The sequence below is a fragment of the Chiroxiphia lanceolata genome, chromosome 8, assembly GCF_009829145.1.
Source record: "Chiroxiphia lanceolata isolate bChiLan1 chromosome 8, bChiLan1.pri, whole genome shotgun sequence".
Taxonomy (NCBI): Eukaryota; Metazoa; Chordata; class Aves; order Passeriformes; family Pipridae; genus Chiroxiphia; species Chiroxiphia lanceolata.
Genome location: NC_045644.1, coordinates 32,201,303 through 32,215,614, shown reverse-complemented (window position 1 = coordinate 32,215,614; position 14,312 = coordinate 32,201,303). Strand labels below are relative to the sequence as shown.

The 14,312-nt window shown below is 39.6% G+C and overlaps 1 long non-coding RNA gene across 2 annotated transcripts in view; it reads right to left on the bottom strand.

Moving 5' to 3' along the window:
* The window catches only part of LOC116790415, a 181,472-nt gene extending 168,097 nt beyond the window's left edge, over nucleotides 1–13,375 (bottom strand). For both annotated transcript variants that reach the window (XR_004358346.1, XR_004358347.1), the window contains exons 1-2: nucleotides 13,265–13,375; nucleotides 12,052–12,287 (exon numbers count right to left, since the gene is read on the bottom strand). This is a non-coding gene — a long non-coding RNA (uncharacterized LOC116790415). The remainder of the gene's footprint in view (nucleotides 1–12,051; nucleotides 12,288–13,264) is intronic.
* Nucleotides 13,376–14,312: the final 937 nt, after the last annotated feature.

Sequence of the window (14,312 nt, the reverse complement as noted above, 5' to 3'; positions counted from 1 at the left end):
CGAGAAGGGAAGATGAGCTGAAAGTAAGGACCTGTCAGCTGTTACAACTTTTAGTGCTGTGCTGAAGTGTCCATAGAGCTCAAGTGCCTCTAGAACTTGTCTCACTCACAAGGCACCTGGCATCTTATGGGGAAATGTATCTCAAAAGAGACATACCAAATTGTATGAGAGAACAAAACTTACTAGTGCTTTTGGCCAGGAATCCAAAATCAGAACTGGGATTTATATTTGTCACTGTGAAGTGATACATGCTGAGGTGTAACAAAACCAAAACATAGCTGTTATTTGTCTGGACTGCTTTTTATACTGCCAAGGAAATCTCCACTGTACTATAAGTAGAGAGCGCATATCCCAGAGCTCACTGGGCTTGTAAGTACCAGTATAAATTGTGAAATTTCCCACTAAAGATCATCCTGGATATGATTTACTAAGTTTGTTAATACAAGGATAGAAGAAACTGCTTTAGTTATTGCTCTGAAAAGCAGAATCATCAGCACTTAAGGTGATGACTGGAGTGAGGAAGCAGGAACACCTGCCTTTCCTGCTCATGCTGGGGGACTGATCTGGATTTTCTCTCTCAGAGGCCTCCCTCCCAATCCAACATCTCTCTTGTACAGGGCAGAACTGACTGAATCCAAAATAACTTCTCTCTGTACCTTGTCTGTTCCCTTTAACTGAGCGTGTCAAGACCTCTGGATGGCGAACAGCACTGCAACTCCCGATTAGCAAGTTTCTTTTTCAGCTGAACATCAAAACAAGTCAACATTTGGGGCTCTTCCACACAATTAGACTTTGGTGAGCAAGAGAGCTGCAAGTCATAAATTCATGGATGATTTGCCACTTGCTCAGTGACTTCACTGCTTTCAGTTCAAAGTCATTACATCAAGATCATAAATTTCAGCTTCTTCTGCTGAAATGGTTGCTTTTAATCATGCCTTTTGAAGACATCCATATCTGCCTTACCTGTAGACTTGACAAGAACTTCTGCTGCTTGCTAGTTGCACTGCCAATAATTACGCTTTTAAGGATGATTCCATGCTATGATGATTAATATTATAAGGAATTATTTGATCCCATTGAGAATATTCTGAACATAGGGTACTAAAGAATTACTGTTTAAATAAACAACATTTTCCGAGAATAATTAGTTGTGTCATCAGATAATGGCAAAGCAGTAGAAAGTAATGACATTTAAAATGTTCCTCTCCCTCAGGATCCCCTGGAAATGGCCCTTCATGCCAGCCTATTTTTTATGGGGAAACTTTTGGTCGGTACAAGATGGGAGTTTACAGATAACCTGTGTGTGCACTTGCAGCCACTATTGCAGCAAACAGAGTCTCTGATTTAGCAATTGTATTTTCTAAGCTCCAAGGTATATTTTGTGTAGACATTTTCCCAGCTCACGTTTGATTATTGGCACATGACACGTGCTGAACACACACTGGGTGATGGAAGCCGAGTTGGTGCCACCAGTTTCAGTAGAGGAGTTGATGATATTTGTGACCTTCAGCTATGATACAGTTAAGGGGCATAAAGATGGCCTTGTTTTCTTACAGCCTGAAATGTCATTAAATTCTATAATCTGCATAGAGTTCCTAGGCTTATAGAGATTTTTAACTTGTTGATAACACCGTTTGTATAGGTGTCAGCTCCCATTGGACAGACTGGAAAACCTCCAGAATTATTAAGCTCAAGACAAAGAACAGGAATACTCATATGTTAGCAACAACTGCCAGCAGTTCACACTGCTGTTTGATGCATGCAGTAGATTCCAAAAAACACATCTGCTTCTTCGCAAGGTAATTTGAAATATTGTACTTCCCCATAGTGGTCCCAAAGGGGAATGCATCACAAATTGTATAGATATTTAATCACACAGCTTATTTGTTTGCTTTACATATTTCTCTTCCTTCTTAGGCTAAGAATTGATGAGGCCTGATTTGTTGCCAGATGCTATCCCTTATCACTGTTGGAACTTGTGATGCACTGTTGGGATCTAGGCTCAGCTATCAGCAGAGAAGGAGCTGATAAGATTATGTAGCAGGCCATGGACAGCAGGAGCTGGGAGAAACTCCTTACTCGAAGGACCTTCAACACAAGACCTGTTAATATTTAGCTTTGTTGATTGTCCTGTCTCCTCCAGCAAGATAGAATCATAGAATCAGCTGGGTTGGAAGGGATTTCCGAGATCATGGAAAGACTTTGTGATGATGTTATCAGACCATGTAGAAACCCCTTTGTTCTCTTCCCTCCAATTGTGTAACTGTAGCAGAAATTTGTGTAATCCCCTAGTTAACATAATCCATCCCCTAGTTAGCATAACCCATCCTCCTCATTAACATGTCCTGCCCCCAAAACCCTTAAATTTTGTTTTGCATGTTCAATAAATATTCCAGTTTCTACCCCTGAACTCGGATCACGTAGTTTTATTGACCACTTACAATGCACAGCTGTATTTTTAAAACTAATGTTTTTGTTGAATATATCAACTGCATCTCGGTGTGTTTACTGAAATCCAGGAAATTCAATTACACTATCTATTCTCTAGTTTTTTGAATCTTCATGTAGAACTGCAGGCCACATTCATTCCGTGAACTCTTCAAATATTTTGCCAATATTATGAATTTCTTCACAAGATTCATTAAATTTACAACCCAGGCAGGTTCTGGGATGGTGGTGGTACCAAGCCTGTGTGGATGCTCTCTCTACCTAGAGAGATCTCATTTACTTGGTATTATTGCCAGTGACCTACAAAGCCAGTGGACTACCAAGTACAGAAGCACAGAAACATGAATGATCCAAACTTCAGAAGATTTAGGCACAAATCTAGTCTTACTTCAGGACACAAAATCAGTGGTTTACAACATGAAGGGTTGCCCAGATCTAATTCTTATTGCAGTTTCACATGCTGTCAAAAACTTGAACATGAATACAATGCCACTGATTCAATCTCACTGAAATGGATGCATCAAACACATGGGAAAAAGCAAACAAACCACCACAAAAATAAACAACCAAGCCAACCAAGCAAAACCCCAACCAAAACACTGGAAGGTATTATACTAAACAGGGTAAAGCAGGAGTAACTGAGAAGGGAGAGAATTCAAGTCAATGAAACAGTCCTAGCCTACAAAAAAATTAAATCAGGTACTGTAAATGGCATAAGAATCCCCCTCCCCACAGCAGTAAAACCAGTGACAGCAGAAAAACAAGCAGACTGACATTACTGCATTGGATGTACATTGCAGTGGCCATTTTGGGAAAAATGCATCCCTGTGGAAAGACTGTTCTATTAAAAGACTCTACTACACTATAGTGATAAAACAGCCTGACTCAAGTTTTGCTGCTCTGGAATAAGAGCAGCTGATGGACCAGCTCATGGACTGCTCTAGGCAGGAAAAGTCTGGAATGGCAAGAGACAAACCTTGGAAATGCAGCTCTCCCCACTTCCTTAGCCCATATTACATCACTTCTTGTCATCCCTAGGAGTGCAAAAACTTGAGCTAAATTAGCTTTACCTCAGCACACGACTTCTAACAGACACACAGACAGGCGTGGGGATCCCAAGGAGCCATTTCTGCAGGAGCAGGATTCCGTCCTCTCTCATTTTGCAGAAGAAGAGTTTGACTGGGACTGCACAACTGCTCCCTACCTGAACATTTACAGTCAAATAACACTTTGTTATCCTACAACTGCCAAGTGACTCTTTGATTCAGCTGTCAGGAGCCTTCTCAGTACTGATTTATTAACGGTAATTACCCAGGTATTCGAAAAAAATTTGCCAGCAAACACAGTGCAGTTTCCAAACCCATTTTGCAGTGCTGGAGCACTAATGTGCTGGGCCCTACTGCTTTTCCTATTAAACATTAATAGGGAAAGCTGTGAGACTGGGCACACTGAAGCTCTGGCAAAACACAACATGGTTGCTGGTACCATTGCACACACCATGTAAATACCCCTTTTCTTTGCCTGAAATATAATGCCGATCTTCCTAAGGACACTTGTCCATATCAAAAGGTAGTAATTTATAAATCTCTCTGGAGTACAACAAACGAAATTTCAGCTGGTATTAAAAGCAGCTTTCCCTGACAAAGAGGTTTGCACTTGCCTTTTGATACATCTAGCACACCACTGTCACACAGAAAAAATATTTTTTGTTGCCATTAAAAAAAAAAACAAACCACAACAAAATTATTGTAGCTTGTGAAACAAGGTAAAAACCACAGGAGCACAGAGTAGCTTCGATGTAGAAAAGGGGGATTTTTGATCCTTTGGTCTATTATTGAAAAATAATTAAATGTGATCTAAAATTCACTGGCTTTTCAAACTACATTTGGCCTTTTCTTTTTCCTCAAGCTTTGAGTGAGTAACTAAATTTTAAAAGACACTAAATCTTACAAAAGGGAGAGTGGGGAGATCAGGAAAAAGAAGGGAAGAAAAAGCCAGGCCACATAAGAGCTGGCACATGTGTGATTCAACATGATTTCAGACAAGATTTTCCGTCATCCCTATAGTCTTGTCTGCAAGCCTTTGACTATCTGAATCACAGGCTGAAAGGATTCCACACTTTGTGCAGTGTTACAGCACCAGACACCACAGGAATAATTTGACCTCATACTGCAAAAACAAACTGTCTTTATCACATCAAATTTGGTTCCAGACGAAATTTAATTCTGGAAAAAAACCAGCAGAAGTTCTCATTAATCCATAATTTCTGCACATTTCTGCGCAGTAAAGGTAAGAAAAAAACCAACAAACAGAAAGGACATAAAGCACCATCTACTTCCCTGGTGCTCCATCCCCGTTGTACAGAACCATGTTGTTAACAGTAAAGATTGTCAGCTCTACAAAAACCAAACTCGCACCTTCCCAGCCCTCCTCCTGACACCAGGCATGCAGGAGCCACCACAGCCTCCTCTACCTGCTGAAATAAAGTTCCTTTTCCCCTCTCTGGGAAGCTGCCCTCGGAAAGACTCACAACTGCCACCCCCCATCTGTACCATGTTTTCCAAGATAGAGGATCTGGTATTGCATTTTATATTCTTTTTGTTGGATTTATGTAAGAATAAATTTATCAAAAGACACTGTTAAGTTAATAAGACAAAACAGAAGATAGAAAGTGAATTTAAATTTAAAATCTTTAATAGAGTGATTTAGTTAATCCAGAACCTAATTTCTTGAGCCCTCAGATTTCCAATGGGTTTTACAAATCTGATAGGTTTTTGTTAAACCAAATTTTTCTTCCATCTAAATCAATTTTAGAGAGAACCACTACTAAGTTTTAAATTTTAGATAAAAACTTGCTTGACAAATTCAAACTCTCTGAAAAGTTTTCATCACAGATTTTCAGAAATTGTAATAAATGCAACTCTAACACAAATGCCAGGTAAACAAAAAATAATTTCCATTGCCAACTATATTTGCATTGGAGAGTTTGAAATGAAAATACAACGTGTAAAATATTTTCTATTTATTAACTTCCTTCCTCCTTCTGAAGTTTAGGAAAAGAAAGAATATATTCCCTCCCTGATATTCCCCACTTTTTTTTCCTTTACTTTTTTATGCAGTGTATGGAAGAAGGTAAAGTAAAAATCACAGTATGTCAAGCAAAAGAGCATTCTCACAACTGGCACACTAGAAATAGTTTATACTGGCCATCCTCAATTGCTTTACATCAATTCTTCCCTTGGTGTTTTCACTGAGGGGAAAAAAAGAGCAGAGGAAGTAGAATCCAAAATACAGGGACTTGCCAAGTATAGCTGTTTGAACTGCAAACATGTTCAGTAACAACAGCTCGGAAGTGAACACACAAACTCCGTTGTTTCTTTTTAAATTTCTGGAAAATCATCTTGTACAACAAGATCCTTGATATTAAATAACACAGGGAAAGCCCTCTGAGAACTTACCATGTTCAACAACTGTTCTGTCACACAGGAAGTTCTCAATGTCTTCAGCAACATAAAGAGGTGCTCTATACTACCTCCATTTGTTTCTTGAATAAATAATTTTTTATGTTGTAAATGCTCTGATTCAATTTTTACACAGGAATTTTAAGAAAAGGTGATGTTAAAGGGAAACTGATCATTATAAAAACAAAATAAAGCTCTACACCCTCTCACTAATTTCACCCACCCAGTCCTTATGAGTAGATCTGAATAATATAAAGGAACATCTGTCCTACCTGAATTCAGATTAAGAAATTTAACTGTGCTGGAGTTTCATATATCTATAAATTGTAAATTACTTGTAGTGCCTTAAGTGTCATTGTTTACCAAGCTTTACCCTGCCATCACTTTGCATTTGTGTACAGGTTGATTTTGCTGCCAGGTGCTGTGTATCCCATTTGCTGTGGTCCAGAGTGGTTGCTCCAAACCCTTAGTGGTGCCACAAGCACCACTTCCAAAAACAACTTCTGAGGGATGGCTCTGGCCCTCTAAAAGCAGCGTATCAAAAGAGCACAGTAAGCCATTTCTGCAGTAAGAGAAAAGGCATCTGAAAGGCATTAGAGCAGTCACTTTAAAAAGTTAAAATAAGCAGACTAAGCACTCCATTATTGCTCACAGCTACCTCAGTCCCACCCTCTCACAACCATGGCCCTGGCATTTACTGCTTAAGCAAAGTGGAGGTAAACCTCCTGAGCCATAATTTTATTTCACACTGTAAATCTCATCTCCCCCCCATCCCTGTTTAAGAAAAACAAGGGCACTGCAAGTTTCTGAGGCTCAACATTCCTCGTCCAGTCATCCTTTCATGTCCACTTCCAAATGCAAAAGCTAACCTCTGGATCTAAATTCACAGGATAGCTATGGAGAAAGGGATCACTGATCAGGATATAACATTTTTAAGTCCTGTATGTAAGCAGGTAAGTTAATCCCTTGTTCACTGGGAGAACTGTAGCAATCTCCAACCTGTATGAAAAAAAAAAAGGTTTGGTTTAAGGTTTGCTTTGGGGTATGTGAGTGTGTCTTCAGGAAAATTAACTGTTTATGCATTTGTATACTTGAAAAAAAAAATTAAGTTGGGACATTATGAAGAAGTTGGGTGAAAGGCTGAAAAGTTTAAATACTAGTATTTTTTTAAATATTCTTTTTTTAGAAAACAACAGTGTTTCCCCTCTCATTTCTGAAAGAGAACATTCATCCTTTCCACACAGAAATTCAGACATCTTCCCAGTTCTGTATTAAAGCCTTGCTGGAGCCAGTCCCACTGTTGGACAGCTGGTAAAGCTGAGCCAGTTCTGTGGGATTACAGAGTTTTGGAACTCAGAATAAACAACTCTCATGACTAAAACAAGTCACATTTATGAAGAGGTGTGGAATATAACAGAGCCAGAAACAGCACTTTTAAGATCTGACATCAAAAACCTCTGATAAGTTGTTTTATTCTGCCAGTGGAGTTTCTCAACCACCATGAGCCTAAGTAGACACTAAAAATAAGATGTTATACTGCCTTTCTCTTAGAATATGAAATGTAAATGGTGTGCCTTAAGTGAGACGTTAATTCTTCTCTATCAGTAGAAAACTTCAGAGTCAAAAGTAAAAAAATCTTCAATTCACAGACTGAAGTGTTGAATAATGTACAGAATGTGAGAGGGAATGATTATTCACTCTCTGTTCCAAAACAAGAACCAAGAGCCTTGTAAAATTAGCAGGAACAAAGTTATTTCCCAAATACATAGTTCTAGTGTGGAATTGTTTGTAGGTGTACAGTGATTCAGAAAGAACTGGAAAAATCCACTGGGAAAACTCAAAGACAGCATCTTATGCTCAGAAAGGTCCTAAGCCCGTGGCCCTGGGCTCAGAGAGTGCACCCAAGAACATCCTACCTGCCTTTCCACTCCTAGCTGGTCACAACTGCCAATGTCTGACTTGGAGAAGAAATTTTACTTTCATCCTTCAAAAACACATTTCCAAAAAGTGAGAGTTTTTCCCGCATAAAAAGCAAGAGTACATGGATCACAGCCAAACAGTCCCTTACTATCATTCTGATTAAAGGTCACAGGAAAACAAGGTAAAAGCTAACGAAGGGCTGGCAGCTGAATCCAGGTACTGTTCTCACCATAGTCTGGATCCAGGAGTGGCTCTGGGCAAACTCAGGATTAGCAGAAGTCTCCTCACGTCAGCAGATGATAAGCAAACACCGCTCTCACCCTTCCAGACCTCTCTTAACCTTTTGACACTGTTAATCAAGCTGCCCACTCTCAAAGGCTCACAGGAGCAGGTGTAAGTCCATCAGTAAACATGCCCTACAGGACCACACATTAACAAAACACTTGTGGGAAAGTTTACCTCACAGAGGCTGAATTCAGGTGAAAAAAGAAGGTTGCAATGGAGAACAGGACATAGAATTCACCTCAGCAATTCATTCTATTTCCATGACACAAATTCATTGAGAAAAGGAGCTCATGGACTTACTGTTGAAATCAGACTCTCAGAACAGCAACACTTAAACCCAGTATTGACCATGCTGCTGGCACTGACTGGGAACATCCCCTCGGTGACCACCAATCTGCCCTCAGCTGTGACCTTTTGTTTTTTTTATTTAGGAATCCAACATTTCTGGCATGCATCCATCAGTCCTTTGAAAACTTCAGAAGGAACAACATTTCTGCCCTCTACTTTGGTTTCCTACAGACCCTTAAAGCAGGCTCAATTTTTGTCTTTAAGGCATCCTGTGGCCTGGTTTCTGGCTTCAAAACTTCTTATAAATTAGCTCCTCAGGCATGAAAGATTGCAAAGTACAAGCAGCAGAAAGAACATCTATCCAGGGCAGAGGTTCTTTACAGGCCAGTCCCAAACTGGAACAAAAGACCAGCCCTGCCATTTTCAAAAAAGCTGAAAATACATTTATCTAAAAAGACAGAAAATATGAACCAATATAAATCAAAACCTGACAAGATAGAAATTAGTTACAATGAAGGTGAAACAACTTAGGCATAACATTTGGCACAAAACTCCCAGGAATAAGAGTATTATGCCAAAAGCTGGGAAATAAACCATATAAAGCACAATGCAAAAGAAAAGAAATCTCTCACTTTCTCACTCTCTCTTTGAAGCGCTGTGAGTTTTCAGGCTCACACTGGAAGCATGAAGATGTAAGGAGAAGGCAACAGGAAGCCAAACTTAGACCATGAATTGTGTTCTTCAAAGGGTATGTTTCATAAGGAACTATAAATCTGCCACAAATTTTATTTTTACCACTTATTGCCATCTCAACAACATATGCACAAAATTTTCTGGGTTCAATCCTATATATACTGAGAGAAAGAAGAACAGTTATGAATTCACCTTGAAAACTATTGTTAGGTTTCCTTATCTTCCCCTATAAATGCTATGAACTAATTTAAGAGATTATATTTTAGTCCTTTTTTCGTGTCCAACATTTTCATGTCACTTTTTATTGGCTGTTCTTGGCATTGAGCAGCAATTGAGCACTAAAGAACTTCTGTTTACCTGTAGATACCCAGTTTCTCTTTCCTCTGGTTACTATTGACTCCAGACTTACTTGTGCTGACAGACAATCTGCCATTCATAGTGCACGTTGAGTATCCTCTGAGCTCAGCTGGCTCACAGAGAGAAGTTAAAGAGAAGTTGATGATATGAACAAACTGAAAAGGACAGCAAAGCGTAACAAAAAACCCAGAAAAATAGTCTCTACTGTCATTTTCTCTGAGTGAAGGAAAACACCTGGGATTAGGAAGAGGATGGACACGAAGCAAACATAGCAGGGATGGGGAGGGAAAATTCTAGAATTGATTCTATTCCCATTGTCTATGGTAATAACAAGAAACATTGATTTAAAAAAATTGCAATATTTTCTAGTAAATTGCTTTTGTTTTCCTGTGATAATATTGCAATCTTCTTGGGAAGAATCCCAATAACCCCATGAATGTATCAGACATTACTTTCAGAAAGCACATAAACCTCAAACACACGCAGTTGTTCATCCTCCAGTCTTGCTGGATGGATTTGGTTCAGTCAATTCCCCCAGCTCAACATTCACATGCGATCCCACACAACCCTCGTTTTCACCAGGAAAAGAGCTCTGCCAGTGGTAGAGAAGGCACACACACCCTTGTCAGTTGGCTGAAGTGCTTAAGTCTCACAAAAAGGGACTCTGCTGGATGCACAGCCAGTGCACTTTTCTGAGCAAAAGATTCTATCCTTTCACTACAGTCCTGTTCACCTGTAAACATGCAAATGTTCTTTGCAACCTGTACAAGTTTTCCCTCCCAACAAAGGGAAGCAGTTCTTTATTTCATATCTGTTCATTATAAATGTCAAAACACAAAGCAACACCCATTAAGAGGTTTTGCTCTGCACAATTTTTTCAGAGGTCAGCCCAACCCAAGCTCCACTGATGCTGCTTTACAGTCAAGCCTCTTGTACTTATTCATCCTGCTACTTTTTAGTGAAGTGCTATGAAATACCTTGTCAGGGTCCTGAAAGGAAGCATAAAGGAAGTGATTCCTGCATGAATACACAGGCTCTGTGCTGCAGCACTGCAGCTTCAGAGCATCTGCCCTCGGGGCAGGACCTGCTCTTCTTTGGTTCATACAATGGTGCTGCCCATACCACCAGCACACAACAAAATAAACTTGCTTCTGAGTACTGCCCCCCCAAAAATCTGCTCTTCTCTTGCAAGATTTTCTGCTTTTTGCAGTATGTATTTAATCCAGACACCTCCACGCAGAGTGCTGTGTGTGGGAACACAACTGCCAAGGATCTGCTCGTGCCTCAAGAGGGATTACAGGTAGGAAAAACATGACAATGGAAAATGCAGGAGAAGGGGGGTTTTGAAGGAAGAAGAATTGAAGAGAAAGCTGGGCTTATACTACAAAGGAAGACTCAAGATAGAATAATTCCTTTTTTATACAATACCTTTCTCCTAGCTCTACTGTTTGCCAGCACTGTAACAAGAAGGGAGATGAATTTCACCCTGAGATGTCTGACAGCACACTAATAGAGAAAGATCCAGGGCATGCTGGATTCAGATTCAGATACCAGAACTGTAATCAAAAGAAAGGACTGCTCTTGCTTCAGGCTCTGAATTAATTCCCCTTTTCTGTCACTTAAATTACTGTTGTTTTTCTTAAATTGTGCATACACACGGATATTAGCGAAAACTAAACAAATAAGGACTGGCTCCAAAGGCCATTACTGAAAGATGTCTGTCAGTTGAATATCAAATAATTCTGGTTGCCAATGACTCAGACAAAAACTATGTGCACTGAGGACATAAGAAAAGAATAGATTACCTTAGACTTGAAAAAAGAAACAGCTGACTTTTCCACTTCAGACACTTTACCTGACCTCTGCAGAAGTCTGCCAAGATTGACCAGTCTTTTTAAGGTCCAGTCTGGAAACCAGAATAGTCAGTGACCTTTATTACTGGGAAGTATAAAGTCCATTCCTGCAATTACTTTTAAAACTATATAGTTGTAAACACACACACAGACACACAATGTGTTTTATCTGGGTAGCTTTTAAAATGTTGCCACTCCATTAGGCTGTAATAGCTTTGTCAAATGAGCCAACTCTTGTGCCTCTTGGTAACAAACTTCTCTAAGTTGAAAAACATTCTAATGAGCACATCACATCAAAAGCCTGCACAGTGCTAAATTAACATAATGTGATAAGATACAATGTGACATAACATCTTCATAAACTTAAGCATGTCAGAAAACAAAATATCTTTCCATCAGCTTATTCTGAATCTAATCCATATTTAATCATTCAAATCACTAGCCAGCAACTTTGAAAGTTTATTTAATACCACCATCACCAATTGTCTACAGTGACCCAATTAGACCTGTAGAAACAAGGGTAACAAAATACCAAGACAGAGACGTTCAGGTCTTCAGAAACTCTCCATGAGTTAATTAAAATCCTGGTTTGGGGGCTTGGCATTACTTTATCAAGGGCAGAATGAATACTTCAGTGATTATTGTGGGCGACAAAAGTTAAGCAGATTTCTTTCTTTAAAAAAGCCATTTTTCCTCTGTGTAAAAGACAATGCAATATACAGAATCAGCACGATAATACAATTTACCAAAATCAGAAATACTGTAGGTGATGATTCTGTGGAACAAAATACTTGAAGCGTGGCTGAACTCAATGAACACCTACAGCAAGGCCAGGATCTGAAAGATATTGCTGCAACTGTGACTGGAATACACTTTTTGTCCAGTTAAAAATATTTTTGCTGGAATAAGAATCTCCATGGTATCTTAGTAATTCTAATTTTAGTCTAAACAAATTGGGTAGCAGAAAGACTATATATAACCCCTGCAAAATTAAAAAAAATAAGAAATATTTTGCCATTTGTTACCCTCAATGCTTTTCAACAGATTTTCACAGCAGAGAACCTTTCTGGACTTTAGATACAGTCTGTCAGACCTCCATGTTTTTTAAGTACTTATGCTTGGTATCAAGGGGGGAAAAAATAGTCTTTATATTCTCAGATATGTGGGAAGCAAGGCACTTCTCCATCTAACAACAGATACATGCACATACAAATATGTTCACAGAGCTTTTGCTTCCAATGCAAGTTCTTTCAGGCAAAAACCCCATATCATTTCCTGAGCATCATATGTCCTTTTTCTGAAGCACCAAGCCCTCAGCTATGTGCTGCCATAGCCCACACAGTGACCAGCTCAGACCCTGTTCAAATGGACAGAGCTGCAATTCCAGTCAAGGAACTGATTATCTATAACTCCATAAGCCAGTAACAGCCCAAAAGGGTGTTGTTTATCATTTGAGAGATTGTAGCACAGGATTAAAGAACCTTCAAATACAATCAATTTTACTAAAATTCAATTGAGTGGCAGAGGTATTTTCATCTATCTTCATGACTGTGCTTATCAGCAGGGCTAATAATAGTGTTTGTTTAACTAAAGTAGTGTATTTTAAAGAGCATGGTTTGAAGAACAGCACCCCTGCGAAACCACAGAGTTCTCCATTTCAGGCATGGTCTTTTCCACATTGCTTAACCAGTATGTGGTCACTGTTTCAATCTCTCTCAAATTTAAAGAGTAAATCAAATTAAGGGGAACAAATTGGTCCCAGCTCTATGAGGTCTAATTTATACACAACCTTGTTTAAAACCTGCTTGCAAATTAAGTATTATTATTTGGAGAGGGGGAAGCTCTGTTTGGAACAAAGCAGTTAACAGTTCCTTCATTGGCATGTTCTGTTTTTTCCCCCAGTGCTTGCCCAAAAACAAATTTTCTTGTTTAATTTTAGAAACAATGAGATTCACTTACCTTTAGCAGATACATGTAGGGAAATTGCAGGGGGTGATGAGGGGCAGGGCAATCAGATTTTAAGTGAAACAACTTGTTTTTTTCAAAATTCAAAATTAAATACTCTGTCAACTCTTCCTAGAGAATAAAAAAATGGACAATTATGTCTCATCATATTATTTTAAATGACTTCTCAATGAAGAAGTATTGAATAAAAGTGTTCTAAGCATCACTGTGGTGGTTTCACTCTAGGCCTTCCTGGAGACCAACTTGTAGCCAGGAAGGAACTAGAAAAGTGATCACGGAAGTATTCCATGCTATTCCTTTACGTAACTTGAGGTATAAATAAAGCCAGCGGGAGGGATCTCGCTCTCTTCCTCTCCGGCGAGGTTCGAGAACGGTGGGTCCCTGTTTCGGTCGGGCTTATCTGGAGCCGAGGCCTACAGTGACTGCCGTTATCTGCCACGCGTGAGGGGAGAGCCGAGGACCGTGTCTGGCCATCCTGCCTGTTCGAAGGGAAGTGGTGAGATTTTTGCTAGTTTGCCTTCGGCTGGCCGTTTGACTTGTTCGGTCCTTGCCCCTTTTTGTCCTTCTCCCTTTCCCCCCCCTTCCCCTCCCCCCCGGTGTGTGGTATTTTCCTTTTGTGTATCTGTCTCATATGTAAAGTATATATATATTTGCTATAGCTTTGGCTGCTTGGTTGTTTTTTTTTTTTCCCCTTTTTCCCTCTCTGGGAGGTGGGTCCTTGTTGTCGAGTTTCGGGGGACTTGGCGGGAAGCCAGCTCGAAACTTGTACAATCACTTAAATGTTTCACCAGAAATATTTAAGACCAAACAACTTCAACTGAGGGGGAAGGAAGTGCCAAATCTATGATAAATCATTTGGGCTCTGACAAAAAAAGTTCTATTGGCAGAAGAGCTTTGCTCTTCCTCTAGTGATGGTAAAGAGGTGGAACTGGGGCTTAAACAAAGCATTTTGGATTTCCACTGATCCTCCCAGTCCTTGATATGTGACTTCTTGGACTTGCATACCACTGCAATAATTTTTTCACTCTACTGCCCTCTCCAA